A 20,167-nucleotide genomic window follows, 5' to 3' on the forward strand; every position below is an offset into this window, starting at 1 on the left:
CCTGTGTCCATCATGATAGGATCATACAGCGTAGTTTCACTGCCCTAAAACTCCTCTGTGCTCCCCCTGTTCTTCCCTCACCCCAGTCCTCCAACCATTGGTCTTTTTAGTGTCTCCATAGTTCTGCTCGATCCAGAATGGCATGGAGTTAGAATCATATAGTATATAAGGTCTCTTCAGATTGGCTTCTTTCACTTAGTAACATGCATTTAAGGTTCCTCCATGTACCTCCATTTTCATGGCTTCATAGCTCATTTCTTTTTAGTACTGAATAACATTCCATTGTCTGGAGGGACGACCATTTGTTTATCCATTCACCTACTTAAGGGCATCTTGCGTGCTTCCAAGTTTTGGCAGTTGTGAATAAAGCTGCTGTAAACATCTCTGTGAAGTTTTTTGTGTAGACATGTTTTCAGCTCTTTTGGTTAAATACCAAGGGGTACATTTCTGGTTCATATGATAAGAGCAGGTTTAGTTTTATAAGAAACCACCAAACTGTCTTCCAGACATGGGTGTGGAGGGGTAAGGGGTTACTAAACCTCTTTGAGACTCAATTTCTTCATCCAGTGAGTGTGGGCCGTCTAGGTCACCCAGTCCTGCCCTAGGTCACCCAACCCTGCCCTGTGACATCTGTCTTGCTCAGAACTGCCCCCTTCCCCAGGTCTAAGTTGATTCCCTCTGGCTGGTCCTGAAGCAGGCTGCAGAGGTTTCTTGGGAGCCACCTGGCACCTCCCACAGAAGCTGGGAGTGTCTGTCTGGTGGGTGTGGGATTCTGTCTTGGAGATGGTGGGCGCTTCTGCTGCTGGTGGCTGTTTGCTGCTTAGTCACAGAGGGCATGTCAAAGTGACGGACAGGCTCACGGATGTACCCCTCAATTAGCTTGTACTTGTGAGGGCAAATTGCATTTCTTTTTGTTAGTGGCTTGGAAGTCACACCCCAATTAGGCTGGAGGTGTAGGTGTGAAGTGGGGTTTTATAGTCTAGTTTGAAAAGAAACTTCATGGGGAGAATCATTGTGCTTTTCTGAACCACACTGTTCTGAAGATTTCTGGAGATGATTTTTGTACATCCCCTCAGGCCCCAATGGCTCATGCTGGCCAGTTCTCTGCTACTCACCTCCCAGGTAGCTGATGGCTGGAACCTCTTCTCTGCTTCTTGCCTCCCTCGGTCAGCACATTGGAGATGCGTGGTCCACAAGGCTTAGGGGTAGACCCGCCTCCAGACTTCCCACGGTCCATGTGAAGATCCGGTTCTGGGGTCAGGCCTGCAGTTATTACACAGTTTAATGATGGTTCCTTGAGAAAATCATTATCCAGCTGGAGAATATGAAGTATGGGCATAAGTCTGAGCTGCTCTTTATAAGGAGTTGGAACCCTGCTTCAGAACAGGACAGGGGACGGTACTCTGGGCCGTGCTTGTTGCTTAGATCCACAGACTGACTCCCGAAGGACCCTTGCGGCCCCCTCCCCACCCTTCATTCCGAATCCTTTTCTTTCAGGGGACCTGGGAGGGAGAGAAAAACAGAGGAAAAGCACTTTCAGGTGGCAGAACGATCACAGTGTTTGACTTTGATATTGCCCCATGGTGAGCCCCCGTCTGGGTCTGATCGTTCGTGTGACCGGGCGCCCCTGGCTTCATCTTGGCCCCATCCCAGCCATGGCCTGACTCTGGAAGCCGACAAGGGCAGCCTCCCTGAGAGAGGCAGAGGTGGCACATTGTCTTTACGACCTTGCTCAGCGCCTGTTCCTCGGCATGCACCCCGCAGACCATCGGATCTTCCTGACTGCTTGTGAGCCTTGAGATTAGCTTTACTGCTCCTGTGTTTCTGGTGCGTGCTCCTGGAGACAAGGGGCATCTTCTTGGAGCCAGGAAGTCACACCAGCCACATGATGCACAGAGCTACACCTCGCTGAGTCCCCAGCCTGCTGCGGGCTTTGGCTGAGGGTCAGCTCTGGTGCATCACAGACAAGAGGACACAACTCTTGTGGATGGAGAGCTGAGCCTTCTAGCTCGTTTCTGCCCTAGGACAGCTTTCCTGCTGCCGGCTGCCTCCTGACCCGTTACCTCTCTTTCCTGGGGCTGTGGGTTTCCTCAGACTGGGAAAACTCATCCTTGGAACTTGGAAAATGCAGATCCATGGGCCCGTTCCAATGGTTCTGAAAAGAGCCACGGGGCAAGACCTGGGAGTCTGTGTCTTCAGTAAGCATGGGAGACAACCCTGAGCCTGGAGGGGCTGGTCCTCCTTGGCCCTTTGCTGTGTCTCAGCCCTGCTCCTGTAACTGCATCTGAGGGTTCATGCAGCTGGCCCATGCCCACGTACGGGGAAAGGGCCATGTCAACCCAACCAGTACGAATTTAAAGCCGGGTAATTTTGATTCTGGACTGCCCTGCTGTTTGTCCTACAGCAAGCCTTAGCATAAATGCAGTATGGCTGCCATTCAGTGAGCGGTCACCACCTCCACTCCCATCAACACATGTACACACATGCACTCACACATGCATGCATCCGTGTGTACAATGTGAGCACAAACGTGCATGCGTGTACTAATGCACACACATGAACACACGCACACCCACACATCCATGCGCACACATGCATACAGATAGATGCACACATGTACACATGCCACCACGCATATGTACACCGGTATGGGCACACGGTCACATACATGTGCACACATGTATAAATACATGCACACGTGCCTGTGCCCACATCACTTTGAGCCCCTCATCTAACACTTGTTTCAAACAGCACCATGTAATCTGGAACTCTTCCTCTGATTTCTTTTCAATAAGTGCTCTCTACTCTCGTTCTCAAATTTTCTTTGGATGTTTTAGGTTTTTTCACTCTGGTCATGAAAAGCTCAATATATAACACCCTGGAGGGGTTGGGGAGTTTATGTCTTAACGCTAAGGAAGCAATCTCCAATCCTGCTGGTTTCCTGAACTCGGTTAGCCTGATGTGAGATGGTTTTTGGGAAGGGAGCTTTTTCAGAATCCCTTAAAGTCATTCTACCTGTGTAGGCACATTTGAAGTAGAGCGGGTTGTGTGTTTCATACATGAAGATTGCTGTTTGGCGACGTGGTTGCCGGTCTCATTGACGGCTGCTTGCACCGCCGTTGGGGAGCCTTCCTCATGAGGAAGGAAAGGAAAATGGGATTTAATTGTACAATTTTCTTTTTCAATGTAAATATATACATCAAGGAAAAAAATATGTTCACTTTCTGTTTACCATTCTTGTGTCCTACAAGAAGAACTCTTCTCATTGTTCTCTCATGTATTAAATTTTTTAAAAATACATTTCACTTCTTCTGACAAGCCATTAAAATTCAGCATTTAAATGTCACTCGTTGGCACATAATTTGCTGTCATGAAAACAACTATGGATTTATTTCCTGGCAAGAATCTCCTGTTGTATTGAGCTATATGTCAAAACCAAAAGCAAAAAAGCAAAATTGAAAAAAAAAAACTAACACAGTTTTATAATTCCTTGAAAGAGAATGAAAAGAAATCATTTAATGGTATGGAACACCAGGATCGGCAGAGCGATTGCCGGACTTGACGGCCGTCTGCAGAGGAACTCGGCACTGGCTCAGCGTTATACGCGCGTTCTGCACCCAGTCGCTTTGTGCAGCAGGTCGAGCTGAGCGTTGGCATTCTTCTTCATTTTCCTCCTTGATCAGTCTCTCTGCTTGCAGTCAACCTCCACTTACTAGCCTGTCTTCTCTTGTTTGAGAACCCTCCCTCTGTCCCGGGAAGTTGGAGTCATTCCTTCTTTCTGAGGTCCAGCTGAGGCCCCCCACGCCAAGTTCCAGGCAGATTCGCGCTGTGGGGTGGGGAGAGGGAGATGTGCGTGGAGGGCATGTACGGTCACAGAGCTGGTACTTGTCCTTCGCAGGATTTTCATTATGTTCAGTTGGACATTCACAGGTGGTGGGAACCTGGTAGAGGGGCCACTGAGAGTGGATGACGAGTGGAGGGGGATGGCCCGTGGGACAGAGCGGCACCTGGACCACAAGGCCCAGAACATAAAGAGCACTCATAAATCAGTAAGAAATGAAGTCCGCTCAGCCTCAGTAGAAGTCAGAAAAACGGAAGTTAAAATCATAAGAGTTTATTTCATTAACTATAAGATGGCAAAAATGAAAGAATCTGAGAATCCCAAGTATTGGCCAGAATCTAGGGCAAATTGGAAAGTCTTAGACACGGCTGACGCAACCATTTTGGAAGCTGTTTTGGCAACAGAGATAATTAAGTGAATGTCCTACATCACAGCTCTCCACTTCCAGCTATGTACTCCAGATTATATGTCTGTGCTCCAGACATCAGTGCTCGGTCTATAACCATCATTTTTGCTATGTCTGGCAACGCAAACCCGTGGAAATAACCTACCTGAACATCCATCAGCCAGGACGCGACTCAACGTTATGCGTAGCCAAGGCCAGCAGACTGGATGCACACATACCAGCGTGTCTGCATCTCACAAACGTGTTGAGCAAATAAAGCGAGGTCATATAGAACGCGCAGAGTCTGAGACTATGCGGAGGTGACAGAGGAAAACAGTTACCGTCGGCAGTTTAGGAGAACTCACGTGTGTGGTCCACATGGAATGGGGGATACAGGGCGCTGAGTACAACGTGAGGACAGTTGTCTCCTCTGGGGTGAGGCAAAGAGAGAGATGCAGGCAGGGAGGGGTCTCTAATGTGGCCTTTTACATCTTACAGAAAACAGTGGTGAGTACAGGCTGTTTATTAGGTTATTTTATTCCCGTTTGTGTGCACGAAACACTTTATGATCTATTAAATAATAAAGAGGCTGACAGGGCAAGCAGAAGAGAGTACAAAGAAGGAACTAATGAAGGAAAGAGCAGAAAACAAGAAAGAGATAAAGAAATAACGAAAACATTGAGAAAACAAAAAACTGGGGTCTTCGACAAGACTTATAAAGCGGAGAGACCCCTGCTTGACCAGTACCAATAATAAAAAGGAGTAGATGTACGACAATGGGGAAGGAAGCATCACTAGGGGTGAGCTGAATCTAAACATCACAGAAGAATACCATCAACCGCTTTGCTCTAAGGAATGTGAAAAGGCAATTAAAAAGAACTATAAACCAATAAGAGTGACTCTGAGTGGTACAGAACACTTGGATAAGCCTAATCATTTAAAAAGTCATATACCTACATTTTCAGAAAGTTGGTGTTGTAAGTGCAGTAAGCACTGTGTATATTCATAGTGGGGAATCCGTTCTGTTCACAAGCTGTCCTCCCTCAGACAGAGGACCCGCCGCATGTACGGACGACGGTGCAGCCCTCCTCAGCCCTGCAAACACAGGGTCCTAGAGCACCTGTCACTTTCAACAATGGCGTGTGGGGTGTATGCACATAGCAGCCCAAACCCTGCAAAACCCTTCGTGTGACTGAACATTGACCACTCTCTCCTATTTGGCAAGAATCCTCCGGAACCACATTTTCTTTGCAAGCCCGTATTTGTTTGTAACATCTCCTTGGCTCTAAAGCACCACTCCTTACTGGTGGGTTTTGCCATCAAAGGAGAAATGAGGGGTCTTAAGTAAATGAAAACCCCTCCCAAGACAAACATTTTCTCTGTAAAGAAGTAGAAAGAATAGTCAAGGTGAGCTTGCAATATTGTGGGCTGAGGATTGCTGATCTAGAAGGAAATATGGCGTCCAACGAATGGACTAGCGATGTCATTCACATTGCAAAGGCGGCCTCTCTACTTCCTGAAGCGTTCTTGGCAGATTTCCTTTGAACAAAGAGCTCCCCTGGTACATTTCAGAATTGGTTTCCAGATTATTGACACCAGGACAAACATGTGAAAGCCGAAGAGTTAGCAGCTACTTCTAAATGTTGATCAGTCTGAAATGAAGAGAAAATAGTCCTGTAGTTAGAAGAGAAAATATGATCGATTTTTTAAGCTTTATTTCTCCTTAGCTCTTCAGAGCTGTGATACCAGAAACGACATAGTTCTTTATTAGGTTAGGAATAGCGCCTATTCCTCTAAGAACTCCATTGTGAGAGAGCCAGTCTTGCTCTGCACACTGCGTTTTCACCGTTGTCTCTTGAGGAGCAGAGTAACTAGGAAATATATGTCTTTGGGGGTAAAGATCCCATATTTTCTGTGATTTTCAAGGACTTCCAGAATGTTGCTTCTGGCCACACTCAGTGGGCCCTCCTGCAGTCCACCTGCCCCTGCCTGGCGCTCAGTGTTTTGTCCAGGAAGCTGCCGTCCTCCCAGGAGCACCAGGGGGCCTCTGTGCCCACATCCCACACACTGCCCGCCCCATCGGCAGCCTCCAAAGGATACACACAGCTGGGGACGAGCGGATGGGCCAAGAGGGTGTAGACTAACCGACACAAATTCATCTTTCGTGGATGTAACTCTTGAGTCACGTCCACCATGGTATCTGATAGTGTGCTGAAGAAAGCTGGCAAGATGATGATTAGATACAAACACCAGGTCTCAGCAACCCCCGTGTCATGGTGGGAGTGTGGTGAAGCGCAAGGTGGGGCAGGGTTCAGTGGACACATGTGTCCCGGTTCTCAGTAAGGTGAGCAAATCACACGGAAGGACATGGAAGGAGACAAGCTCTGTGTCCCTTCAGTGCTGAGCTTCTCCCCCTTCCTCTCCTCCGCGGGAGTCTCCCACTCACCAGGTCCTCCCCCAGTTCTCGCCTCCAGCCTGCTTCCCTGTCCTGTTGCGTGACCCCCTCCAGCGGTTCATCCAGACGCATTTCTGATGTTGCAGTGCACTTTCGGGAGCTGGTGACAGACAGTTGCGTGACGGATTCTCAAAGCAGAATAGAGGCAGAAGACAGAACTCTGCTCCCTGAGCTGGGATGCACTTAGCTGACACCAGAGTGAACCTTAAATTTACATGGAAGACTGACGACAAACATGGGAGCAGAAATGAAAACTAGTTACTTGTCACTTAGAGGGCAAACCAGAGTCATTCTTTCTATGTATTTGAGAATCAAATTTTTGCCTTTTAGAAGATGCTTGGATATCAAGAAAAACTGACAAACTATATATTGTCCTTATAATTAAAAGGTAGATTTCTTAACTTTGGACACTGGAAAAACTTGCATTTTTTTCTCATACAAACTAGATATTTTGCTTTTTAATTTTAAAGCATGAAGCCAGGTAGACCTCATCCTATTAAAACTGGAAAAGCTAAAGGCTCATTGAGGGTGCTGTTGAGCATTAATGGAAAAACCACCCCGGAGGCTGGCATCTGCTTTAGAACACCCTGGAGTGGGGACCATTCTCTGCTTCAGGGAGACTTCATTTCCGACACGACAGAGCCTCCCTCCTCAGGAGAGTTAGATGTACCCACAGAAGCGCAGCCGGGGCCTGGGAAACCTGGGAGCTTCCCAGAAGGCACAGAACACCTTGCATTTCTGAGAGAAGCAGGAAGGTGGGGCGGGGGGGGGGGGGAAACACCAATTTATGGGCTGTAATTTAGTGTTAAACCTCACTAAAAGCTCTGTAGGTCATGGAGCCGATCTTCTGTTCTTTGAAATAATTCATGCGACAGGCTCGTATTACCTGTCTTACCAAATAAAAGCCTTGGGACTCAGGTGGGCAGATAATTACAAACGGATTCCGGACCTCTCACTTTGGAAATAGTTTTTAGCCCTCCTCTGCTTTCTCTCCCTCTTTCATCTCTCTCTTCTTGAGTTAAACTTTCTTGTGATTGTGTAGGGTTCTGGGGGTGTTAGCTGGTCTGTGAGTAAATGTCAAAGCTATGTGAAGAAGTCACTTTTATCTGAAGTCAGGAGTTGAATGACAACGTGCAGGAACATCGGTGCAGGCAGAGGGTTTCTCCGCGCTGCGTCCGTCCTCTGCAGGTCGGCTACGGACCAGGAGCCAAGCAGCAGACGTACCGACGCGCTCGGCTCTTCGGGGTGGTGTGCTCACCACAGAACACTCCGTGAATCTCATGTTTCAAGACAAAAGGCAGGTGGATAAACACCTTTGGTAAAACATTAGAAACCAACCCAAACTAAAAAATTAGTTTGTTCACCAAAACTAAGGGCGGAGGGGCTCCTAGACCTTCAAGAGAGAAACAAAGCAAAAGAAAAACACACACACACCAGAGGAAGCGCAGTTCTGTACTGCGACTTTGTCTGAAATCCTCAAGCGTGAGACAGTCATCGGTAGATCCTGGTAACGGAGCCAGATGCCCGCCAAGGGAAGTCGTTGTAGGTCAGTGGGCTGACGCTGGCGACGGCAGGTAGAGAATTCTAGAATGCCACATAAATGGAAGCTGCTACAGGCAAATGGAACAGAGTGGGCACGGGCCTTTCTCTTGCCTCGTGGCACTGAACCCCCCACCTCCCCTCGGGATGGAGATGCTTCCTGCTCCTGGCTCAGCAAGTCCCGCTCCTGGCCAAGAGTCCCGCATTTTATCCTTCAGCTTCTTTAGGAATCGGACACCCATGTCCCCAGATACTGCACAGGTATTCCCACATCCAGTCAGCCACCATTTAAGGAATGTTCCCGCTGTCACTGGACCTGGAGATGGATTATCTCAGACATTCTCTTATTAGTAACAGAATGGTGTGGCGCTCCACTGGGCAGAGGGCAGGTGCTCACTAGACACAACATTTAAGGGTCAAAGTGGGTTTTCTGATTGTCCTGAATGCACGTTTGTGCTCACGGTTTCCCTGAACACTAGGAATTGCTTCTGCGTGACTCGTTTTACGGAGCAGACCGCCCCGCAGGCTGACCCCGCGGCCTCGAAGGTGAGTACTCATGCCCTCAGAGGCCACGGTGGGTCCGGCCCAGCGTTGGCTGTAACTCCCGGCTCAGAGCTGGGTGTTCTTCACTGTGTCCACCTGCCCGAGGACCAGTGCACAGACAAGAAACAAGATGTGGAGCGAGTGGCCTGTGTGGATGTGGGTGTCGGCATTCCGCTCACACCGACAGGGACGTGCAGGCCCTCTTCACATCTGCAGCTACACACAGAGACCACTGTGTTGTGTGTGGGGGAGGGATGACAGGCCACACGAGGAGAAAAGCCGGAGCCCGGGCCAACTCCTGGGGAGGAGTTCCGAGGCTGGAAGGACGGGCCAGGCCCACCTACCAGCGTGCAGGGCTCGCCGGGGTCCCACCTGTCAGACCGGGCTCTGCATGGTGGAGGGGCGTGAAGCTCACTCTCTGCTTCATGTGGGGCCTGTAGCGAGGTTAGGAGCCGACGGGGGCTTGCCCCTTGTCTCCAGGAGGTGCGTGGCAATCAGCCATTGCCACCTCTCATTAACAAGCGATGCTTGGCCCCTGGCGTTTCTTTTTCACCACAGTCCTGGCGCATCCTCCTGTCCCTTCAGTGTGGACACGTTGACCCAGCAGGAGACTCCCCACGCAGCCCTGGTGCGCAGTGGCCGGGGAGTCCCACCAGGACACTTGGGATGGCCTGCATTTTCAGCTGAGAGCAAACAAGACCGGGTCCAAATGCTAAAAACCAAAACAAAAGTGAACAAAAACTGAAAACAGGGCGAGCATTTACTAAGATGGCTGGTGCTGGTTGGGATGGTGTTGTCACCCCTTCGGTTATTAGTGAGGGGTAAGGCCAGCATGCAGGCGCGGAAGGCTGCGTGGAGATGACGGGTGCAGACAGGGAATAAGTGAACGTGGAGGGGGTGTAGGGAAGTCCTCAGGGGACTGAGATGAGGGGCAGGGAGAGAAAGATCTACAAGCCTGAGAAATGCAGCTGTGAGCTACGAGTTCTCCCATGTGGTCATGAGGAAATGCACGGACGGTTTGTAGTGCTTTCCAGGACATCTGTAGTGTAGTGATCAGGGCTGTGGGCTCTGAGTCAATCCCTGCGCTTGCTGCCAGTGTGACATTGGGTGGGATCTGTGCAGCCGGCCGAGCTCCGGGGTTCTCAGCAGCACCGTGGGGATCATTACCTACGGAGTGATGGAGATGTGTAAGAAGTGCTAAGCATCGTGGGCCGGCTATTTGATGTTATTATTACTCTTTTAGAATGTAGCCGGTACTGGGGCGCCTGGGTGGTCAGTGGGTTGAGTGTCCGACTCTTGATGTAGGCTCAGGTCGTAACCTCAGGGTCGTGGGATCGAGTGCTGCACTGGGGAGTCTGCTTGAGATTCTCTCTCCGCTTCCTCTGCCCCTCACCCCCCTCGTGCTCTCTTTCTGTCTCTCTCTAAAATAAATAAAATCTTAAACACCACCAACAACAAAACGTAGCCAGTAGTGAGTCATGTGGGTTCAGCTTCAATGTGGATCGCACATGTGAGCAACATATATTGGACACGCCCATGAACACCAAGAAATGCATGTACATGTGTGTCCGTGTACTGGGGAGAGTCCGGGAATGTCCAGTGGAAATATAATGACCTCAAAATACATTTTGGATCATCTCTTTTAAGCATATTTTAAACATGTAGTTGATTAACATATGACCTGCTTTTCATTTCCTTAAAGTAAAAAATGTTTTGAAAGCAGAACACAATCATTTGGCAGAAAATACAGTAGGCCATTTTAGTGTTTGCTTCTCTGAGACATGGAATCAAAGATGCAGACCGTCCTAGGTGGGTGCTTGGAGTCTATTTTGGTCCAAGTTTCTCACTGTCTCTGCTTTTCTGGGCATCAGGGAGATTGTCAGGTGATGGGCCGGGCTTTGTGGGGCTGGGGAGACTGTGGTGATGGGCCCCATGTGTCTCAGCACTACCGATGAGTCCTGGAGTGCTTGCTGGGGGACGGAGGTGAGCGGGAAGCTGATGCCCACCCACCCATTTCTGTCCTCTTGCCTTGGAGTCTGGGTGGCCAGCTCGGGATGATCTGTTAATCACCTGAACTGGGGACTCGCTTTCCTGTTCATGGATGCTAGGCGGCATCCATGACTAAGACGCTTGCTGGGTGTCTTCTTGTTGATGATATGAATCATAAATTGCATGAGCCAATATGGTTTCTTTCTTATATACAGTTGAATATACTCTCCAGATGAGCGCATATCCCTCTTTTCTATATTTCGGTGTGTTTTCCTTCGGGGATGTGAAGGCCCTGCTGTAGGAGGTTAGAGAAGGGGAGAAAGAGGCCGGTATCTGTGTTCCGGTTGCTGAGCCAGCCACCTGTGTCATCTCACTTAAGATGCAAAATATTTTCTAAAATAAGCATAATTATCTCAGCTTTACAAATGTGGCCGGTGAGCTTTAGGAAGTCTTCATACATTGGCCAAGGCTTTTGGTCTCTACCCTCCCCCCCCAAATCTGCTGTCTGCCCTGCAGCTCGGTGATAACTCTCTCTCGCTCACTCTGAAGCCCCATGTTGTATCCTCAAAGATGTCTGCTTCACCCTAGATTTCAAATACAAAATAGACCTTTTTCCTCTTACTTTTGGTAAGTCACTTACTTTTCCCAAGACAACAGAAAAAGACTGGTTACTCGGTTTGTTTTTAGAATTATGTGCTTATGATGCTGGGTGAGAATTTGTTTAGAAACAGCAGAAAATGTATCCTAACGCTTTCTTGGGTGGATGTCTAATTTCTTCTGTTTCACTGCTCTGCACAAAGACGGAGCCACTCCTGAGGGGGCTTGGTTATTAATGACGGGGACTGTAGTCACAGGCTCCGCCAGACCTTACTCATGGCCTGGCCTCCCTAATCAAAGCCAGAACCACTTCTTAGAACACAGCATCTCCTTAACCTTATCCACAGAGGAAACCTTCACCCTAGACAGGTTTCTTACAAGAGGGGAGTTTCCAGAAGGCCACAAAGTCTGGGTGACGGAGGCTGGGTTTTGAGCGGGAAGCCCCAGTGCGGAGAAATGGCCTCTGCCCATTTCTCCCACTAGCAGAGATGGGGGCCACCTGAGACCTTTAAAGTCTCAAGAACACTAGGATTTACTCTGGTTTTATATGTTACTGACTCAAAAGCCTTTATGGAGAACCGTCTTTGTCAGGAGTCGAGACTGGGGGCACAGCCCCTGACGGACATGCTGCCCAGGCCGCACGGTCATCTTGGTGCCTGTGTTCTTCGGTGGCACGTGGCGGGACGAAGGGCCAGTGCTCCCGTGTCAGGGGAGCCAGGCTCCGTGTGTCCCCTCCCTCCCTGGGCCCCCTCCCCAGCCTGGATCTGTTCCTCCCTCTGTCAGATCAGGAGAGTTGAAAATTGGACTTTCATGGTTGTCGGGAGGATCGTAGGAGATGGGGGTGCGTCACTGTGCTGTTCTCGTCATGTTTCTGGGCACGCGGCCATGCCCGACCTCCAGGTTTTGGGCGACCCCGTTCTCAGTGAGAAAACCTTACGCACGCACTCCAGTATTCTTGCTGGACTTCAGTGTTTAGGAACGCATACCGCTCTATCGTTCTGTGTGCTTCCAAACCACAGAAACGTTCACAAGATGTGATGAAGAGCACACGGTCAGCACTTGTGAGAGCCGGCTTGTCCTTACACTGGCGTGTGTCCGGTTCCGGGCAGTCCCTCGGGGGTCCGGCCGGCGCCCGCCGCAGGATGGCAGGCTCGCTGTCTGTCTGCTTTCCCGCTCACCCTCGGTAGGCGTTTCTTCCTCTAATTCGAACTCAGTAGTTAAACTCTCTCTGCAAAAACACTTCTTCCGTTGTTCAACGTTTGGGAAAATTTAAAATTTGATAATACAGTCCTCAGAAAGAAAGAGGTTTGTGATTTTTCTCTTGTGAAGTTAATGAACTGGCTCGGAGAATCTAGCGTGGTGGAAAAAACCAAAGGCCACGTCTGAGCCTCAGTGTCCTTCACGGCTCTTCCTCCTTTGTCATTCCATGCTCTTTTCATCTCCTCCTTCTCTTTTTATCTGCTCTGTTCTCTCTATAAAACCCTGCTCTTTCTCCCTTTATCTCAGTGCCATAATGAAAGGCCTTCAAAGACCGAGTTTCAAAAAAACATCCCCCAGAGAGGGCCAATTAAATACATAAAGATGGTTTGTGTGTAAAGACTGGAGTCTTCAGGGTTATGAGGTTATCTTGAATCTCCAGGTGGAGGGCGGACGCTGGGGGCACCTGCAGCTCCCTCTTGCCCTCTCCTTCCTGTCGCGTGCGCAGCAGATTGTGGGAACGCAGCAGGGCCGGCGGGACCCTGTTCCACGTGGGGCCTCTGACAGCACCCCTCCCCCTCCTTCCGAGCGGCGGTTCTTCAGCTGTCGCTTGGCAAAGTTTAAGAGTGTGCGGCCTCCCTGAGCTTGGCTTCTGCGTGCAGAGAGCTCCAGCTTCTGGCTGGGTCCCCGTGTCAGGGACAGATGCATGGGGCGCAGATTTAGGGTCTGCGGTGTTCCAGCCGTGGGATGGCACGCGTATAGTTATGCAGTCTGTAGAGAAGGGATGGGGCAAACAAAGCCTTACGCAAGTTTAGCTGTCTGAGAACAAGTTGTTTTCCAGGATTTTGGGCAGTTCAAGAGCCGCTGTGGAACACTCAGGTCACGCCAAGGTTTGTGTAGCCGGGTACACTCGGTGAGGTCAAGCTCATGTGCCAGTTCAAACCAGGAAGTGAATGGCACGGTATTGGTTATTGATCACATTGGTTATTTTTCGATGGTGTGATTTGACCTTCACACCCACGGCTTCAGGACTGAGGTGGGAGGTCACCCTGTAGGAGGCAAGTGGTTCCTGCCTTCAGTTTCCACTGTTTTATTTGTGAGAAGTGGCGTTCTGGAAGGATATTCCCACGTCTTCCTGGAATGATCACCTGGGGAGGCTGCAGGAGCGGGTGTGGGCGGTCCCCCCCGGGCCTCCTCCGGCTGCCTCAGTACATCGTGCAGGGTGAGGCCTCCGAATCTGACACACATCTCTCTCCAGGTAACACCCAGGCAAAGATGCAAGCTCCTTTCATTTTGCTGAACATTTAGGGCAAGCCTAAGAACAAAACCTGTTCTCCTCACACAGGTGACTCTGTGAGAAATGCTGTGGGCGGGAACACCGTCCAGGGCCTGCGCGGAGCTGAGCACCAGGTGATGCAGGGCGGCGGGGGGAGTTGACGGTGCTTCTCTCGGGCTCCGCTCTGAGGATGCGGCCACGGCTGTGTGTGCCCCCCTGTTAGGGCCTGGACGGAACGTGTGGTAAAGCCGTGGGCGGTCCTCTCCCCCACAGGTCGGCGAGGGGAGGACGCATGGGTGCCAGCTGGGCTGGGAAGAGGAAGAAGGAGGAAACATTTTTTTTTTTCTTTTTGCCAATTCAGTTTTGGAGACAGGACATTTGGGACAAGGGGAGGCTGTGGGAGCATTTGGGACAAGGTGGGGCTGTGGGAGCATTTGGGACAAGGGGGGCTGTGGGAGCATTTGGGACAAGGGGGGCTGTGGGAGCACCTCACGGGGACAGTGCTGCCATCTCTGTCAGGGGAGGTCACCCCAAAGTGTCACAAGGTGGTGTTTCTGACCCGCCCAGGGGCCTGCTCTGTTGAGGTGAAAGTTGGGACAGGCCGGACCACGTCCCTGTCGCACCATCACCCGCACTCCTCTTGCTGGTGTCCCGTGCAGTATCTACCAGGTCGATCCCCTCAGATAGGAGGTGCGAGGCTTGCAGATTCAGGTTGTTCCTGGAGGACAGAGAGCAAGTCCAGGCCAACCGCGTCTCCTGACCCAGGACACGTTCATTGCGCAGTGGCCCCATCCAGTGGTGAAGGCTCTGACTTCTCACCACTCCAGGCTATTCCTGCACAGCTCACGTCCCAGGGGCCAAATGGGTATCAGAGGTGGGCCTGGAGGGCGCTTTTTCAAAGCCATAGCCCCACCTCCTTGACACCTTGTCTTTAAAGCAAACACAAATCAAATCACTGTGCGCAAGATGCACCTTCCCTGTTATCCGAATGCCTGCAGGAGGTTTCGGTTTGGGACCTGCGAGTGTCTTCCTGTGCATGTGTGTGTACATCCACGAGGAGGATGGGGCCAGGCAGAGGGGCTGCTGTGGAGGTTTGCTCTGACACTTACTTGGGGGACTCAAAGGGTCAAGCTGGGCAGCAGGCACGTGAGGCATGTGAGCCCCGCCACAGCTCTGTGCTGTCTCTGGTCTCACAGAAAGACTCTGTGGCCAAGGGCATCTCAACTCCCAGATCAAACACTCCATGCATCGAGTCCTGGGAGCTCTGGGCTTACTTTGGAAGCTGCCCTGTGGCCAAAGGGGCCAGGTAGGTCAGGAGGAAAGGTACTGAGATTGCTGTGCAGTCGGGGCCAGCGTGGAAGGGGAACCAGGCTTTGGGGAGGATCTCCTAGGGCATGTCGGTCAGGGCGGCATCCAGGAAGGAGCTGTGCCTTCAAGGGTGGGAGGGTTTTGCAGGTGGAAAGGAACCCTAGGGAAGGCAGAAAGCCACAGATGGAGAGGGAAGAGGGGAGGTGCACTTGGGGACGGTTGGTCGGCACCCTTTCAACTTCGCCAGGGTGGTGGCGGGTCCAAGTGCAAGGGTAACATGATCAGAGGCTGGTTCTGGGATTTTAAGGTGAGGGGGATGCTGACAAGCAGGGTGGTGTTTTCTGGGGACTCTGGATTTAATTGAAAACCCAGATTCGCTCTTCTCAGAACAGCAGATGGACTGGGGCCCGTGTGCCCTATTCTGCAGGGAAGGTCCTGTCTGTCGGCAGCATGACGCTGCCCGCCCCACCCCCTGCCCCAGCCCAAGGGCTGTCTTCTGCCCCGGGTGGTCCGGCTGGAGGCTGTGCACGTGGCGGTGCGGGGCGCGGGGCCAGCCCCGGCTAAGCGGCTCCTGTAAAGGAGCACCTTGCCTCTCAGCAAAGAACAAAAATTACTCACAATTACACACAATTAGCAATTTTAAATTATTAATGGTGGTGAAAGAATGTGTCTATTCAACAAGTAATTTGTCGTAATTTTTAGTAATTGAAAGTAATTTCTAGCAATTAAATCCTAATTCAGTGCATTTTCTGGGTGATGCCCTTGTTCAAGGGGTGCCTCTGAGTGTACCGTTGGGTGCTTTTTTCCAGGCACTTTGTTCGGTAAAATTTGCTGGGTAGGGTATTTGGGGAGAGCAAAATAACCCCATCTTGGCAGCGCAGCGAAAATAAAGAGCTGATCCAGGCTGACCCTTCACTCGAGGGGCGCGTCCCCTGCCGCCTGTGGAGCCACCCCTCTCTCGGCTTGCTCAGGGTCACACTCAGGGGCTGCGTCTCGTGAAGAGGCCAGGAACTGGGCCGGCACTTGGGTCAGCGTCCAGGAAGGGCGCCTGGCCCTGCCCGTGGTGCCAGGTCGCAGTAAGCCGGCCAGGGCAGCAGGTGGCCCCCGCTGGTGGCCAGGGCTGGAGCGGTGGTGAGGTGGGGAGGGAAGCGCCGGATCTGGTTCTCCTTCATTGCTTCCTCCCTTAGCTTTCCAAACCCCCTCCTCGGTGGGCAGGTGTGCTGGGGGAGGACGGAGAGAGACTCTGGCTGCGCCCGAAGAGTTAACCTAATCACGGTAGATTTGCATGTGAAAAGCAGCCTGGAGTCTGTCTTTGTCTACCCGAGGAGGGGATCTTATCCCTGATGAAATCTGTCATCTCTTTTGTCAAGTAGCAAATAAATATTCTGACTAAATTCTTCAGAAATGAAATGACTTGGTCTATCTGGGAATGTGCTTTATTCCCCTTGCAAATTAGTCATTTTAACTATGCATGACTTCTTCCTACCGCCCTGGGTAGTAATTGAAACTTGAGTGTGGTTACTGCCTTTCCATATTTATTTTCTGTTGGAACCATGGATACCTGCAGCCAAAGACACAGAGATGAAAGGCTGGCCGTGGTTACACACGTTTCTGTCTTTTTCGTGGGCCAACCCGGGACTTCCTGGGCAGCAGCTCCCTTGTATGTGTGGACCGGGTCACGGACCCTGCCCCTCCCAGTCATGCAGGCCAGTGTGGGTGGAGTCTGGGCCCCTGGGGTCAGTGTCCCCCCAGGACCCCACAGGGACTCAGGGCTCTCTTGCGCTGCCTTCCTTCTGTTGCCTGGGATCCTTTGCCAGATCTGAAGGCCCCGCCTTGCCCCTTGGCCTGAGCGCTTCAGAGTCCCCTGACCATGTCACATGGGCTCCTGCAGTGAGTCTCAACCTTCTCAGACCTCGGATCCCATTTATAGCAAATATTTGGTCATGCTTTCTCTCCTACCCTCGTATGAAATTAATGACAGAATCCCCAACATGTGAGAAGTTTAAAAAATGAATATAATGCCATGATATAGAGACAGTTGGAAAAAAGTGAGTGATGATAAACTAGCGTGCGTCTTTGCTATGTACATGCCCCGCACGGGCACAGCCGAGGATGGAACGGGGTGCCTGGTGTCGAATCTCTGTGAGTGGCCAAGCCGAATGCAGAATGATTCCTCTGGGTGCCGGGGGTTCCGGCACCATTTCCGAGTCGTGAGCTGCAGCCTGGAGTGGCCAAGCCAAACGCAGAATGATTCCTCTGGGTGCCGGGGTGTCCGGCACCATTTCCGAGTCGTGAGCTGCAGCCTGGAGTGGCCAAGCCGAACGCAGAATGATTCCTCTGGGTGCCGGGGGGGTCCGGCACCATTTCCGAGTCGTGAGCTGCAGCCTGGAGGTTGCACTTCTGCCCCGAGCTTCCGAACGAGGACTGGGACTGTGGAGTGCGCACTTGTGTGGGTCTGTTTGTGTCCTTCCTCCTGGCCACCTGTGACGCCCAGAGAGAAGACAGCATGACGCTGTGTTCTGCTGCCCTCCGCTCACCAGCGGCCCTTACTCTGTTGACTTTCCCGCCTCCTGGCAGGGTTGGTGATGCTGCAAGAGCACAGGGAAGCCGTGGCTGGTTTTACTGAGCAGCTCTGGTTAGTAAGTTACAGTAGCGAGAAGGACCGCCCCCTGGGAGAAGCCAGGCTGAGCTCCCTTTCCTGGATCGTTTGTTAAGGGCACTCCTGCGTGGCAGCCTGGGGGCTCTGGCGAGCTCTGACCTTTTCAGCGTATGCTGATTTGGTCTTTCTGAGTGGAAACAGCAATTGTACCTGCCAACATCTCTTCAGGCAAAATAGTTAGGAGGATGGAAGGGAAGCAAAGGGCAGTAGGCTCCCTTCCTACAAATTTAACCAGAGAAAGGAAAGGTAAAGATCGAAGATCAAGGATCAATCTGTGCTCTAAACATAAAAAGGAAGAAAAGAGAAGAAAGAAGAGTCCTTGGAAGAGCTCGCAACAACTCCGTGACCCTCTCCACGAATGCCAGCTGGGCAGTCGAGTCTTTCATTTTCCGGGCGACGTTGACTAACTGCCACGGTGCGCCCGGCTCACGGTCCCGGCTTCTTGTAACAGGCCAGGCCCGGCCACGGGCTAAGGGGAAGTGACCTCCTGATCGCGGGGATCCTTTTGGTCCTAACTGTGGCTTGGGTGGAAGCATTTAAAACCCTCCCCTTCTCTTCCTCTGCCTGGTGAGCAGGAAGCTGGTTGGATGCTGAGTCACCACGCTGGGAAGGAGGCGTCCCAGGGAGCCGTCTGGTGCTTGCAGACATGCAAGGCCCAGATGTAAAGCTTTGTTGTGTTAAACCGCTCAAGTGTTGGGGTTAATTTGTCACTGTAGCGTCACCAAAACCGAATGCGGAGGAAATTCACAGTCTAGGGGAAGCTGACATAGAAACAAATTATAACGCTGTTGCATGATAATTGGAACAGAAGCCTGGCGTTCATGAGGGATATATAACTTTTGTGAATGCCAAAATTTATTAATTAACTCTAAAACAGCATATAATCCATTCCTTAAAACGGTTAAAATGCAATTTAAGAAGTTAAGGAGAATTTGAGATGATTTGATGATTCTATAGGAATAGGACTAAGAAAGCTAATAAAGATACCAAAATACATATTGCCACTAAAATAAACTACCCGACATTGGTTACATTATTAAGTGGAATGAGGTGAATCGTAGGCTGTGGTAACATGGCGAGCGAGGGACTGTCCGGCTTGTCCTGCGTGTGACGGGGGAGAAGGGGACGAACCGTGTGCTGTGTGTGACTCCACCAGTGTCCCCAGGAGGCAGGGCCTAGGGCAGAGGGCAAGGGAAGGGGGGTGGGGAGCGGACAGCAGAGGCGGGGCAGGAAGGGGCACCCTCAGGTAGTTCTCCTCGCAGTCTCTGGTTGCTTCCCCGTCTGCACCTGTGGGGCTTTTCCTGGAGGGGCTTCGAGATGCGGTGGGTCGGTAGGGGGTGGCCAGTGAGGCGCGGGCAGCAATGTCCTTCGGGGTTCCCCTGACTGCTCTCCTGGCCGGCCCCCCTCCTTCCCCTCTGTCCTGCCCTCCTGCTCCTCCTCATCCATGAGCCCCTCACCAGGCACCGTGTGCTGAATTCCCATCTTCCTTCCCTGAAGAAAACCCCACAAAGCCGGGGCTCCCTGCAAAGGGCTCTTGGACCCACAGCAGCTATTTTGGATTTCACTGCACCCGGCACCCCTTGATCCTGCACTCAGAGATTTTCATGCTTTGTCATGTTGGCTCCAGTCCAGACTCGGCTTATACTCGTGCTGTTACCATGTCAGCCATGTGCTTGTCCTGTCCCAGCGGTTGGGACCACGTACTGGTGGAGAGTGGGAAGGAACACCGCGGGAGTGGGGAGCCACATCTTGATCTTAGAATGCACAAATTGTGTGTTTTCTGGGCAAATCTGTTCAGTGTCTTTGGTAAGCAATGCCTAAAATTCACGATTCTGACTTAAGGCATTTCTCTACTTCTGACAAAAGCCACTTAGAAAATCAGTCAACGAAGAACTGCACAGTGATCCAAGTTATTAAAAATGTACTGGTCATTCTCATTCTTGATCCACGTGTTTGCAAAAAGTGGAGTTTGCCTTGTGTGAAGACGGCTGTGGCCGGAGAAGTGACCCCCAGAGACCTGGGCTGGCTCATTCCTGAGGAGTGACGTTCCTCAGGGCTCTGGTTGTCATGAGGACCCTTCCATCCGGCTGGAGATGTATTTCAGCCTAGACCCTTCCCTCTCTCCTCCAAGCTTCTTCAGCTCCCCCACCAGCTCCTGAGGCATGTTTTTCCTGCTTGCCTCGGTTCCTTCATGCTCAGCCAGGACTCCACGAATGGTGGAATTAGTCAGATAATCCATTCATAAGAACGAATATAGAAAATAATATGAAACAAACCAGTTATCACATGTGAAAACAATACCAAAGCCGCCAAAAGTAGCAGCGTTGTACTTCAGGCAAGCGAAAAGGAAGACGTTGGTGGACCCCGGTCCCCAGAAT

General features: G+C 51.2%; 1 protein-coding gene across 5 annotated transcripts in view; it reads left to right on the top strand.

The window, feature by feature from the left end:
* The window catches only part of PTPRN2 (protein tyrosine phosphatase receptor type N2), an 814,855-nt gene that overhangs the window by 238,431 nt on the left and 556,257 nt on the right, over positions 1-20,167 (top strand). The gene's annotated exons all lie outside the window — the stretch shown is intronic.

Source organism: Phoca vitulina, unplaced genomic scaffold (genome assembly GCF_004348235.1).
Source record: "Phoca vitulina isolate PV1807 unplaced genomic scaffold, GSC_HSeal_1.0 scaffold80, whole genome shotgun sequence".
Lineage (NCBI taxonomy): Eukaryota > Metazoa > Chordata > Mammalia > Carnivora > Phocidae > Phoca > Phoca vitulina.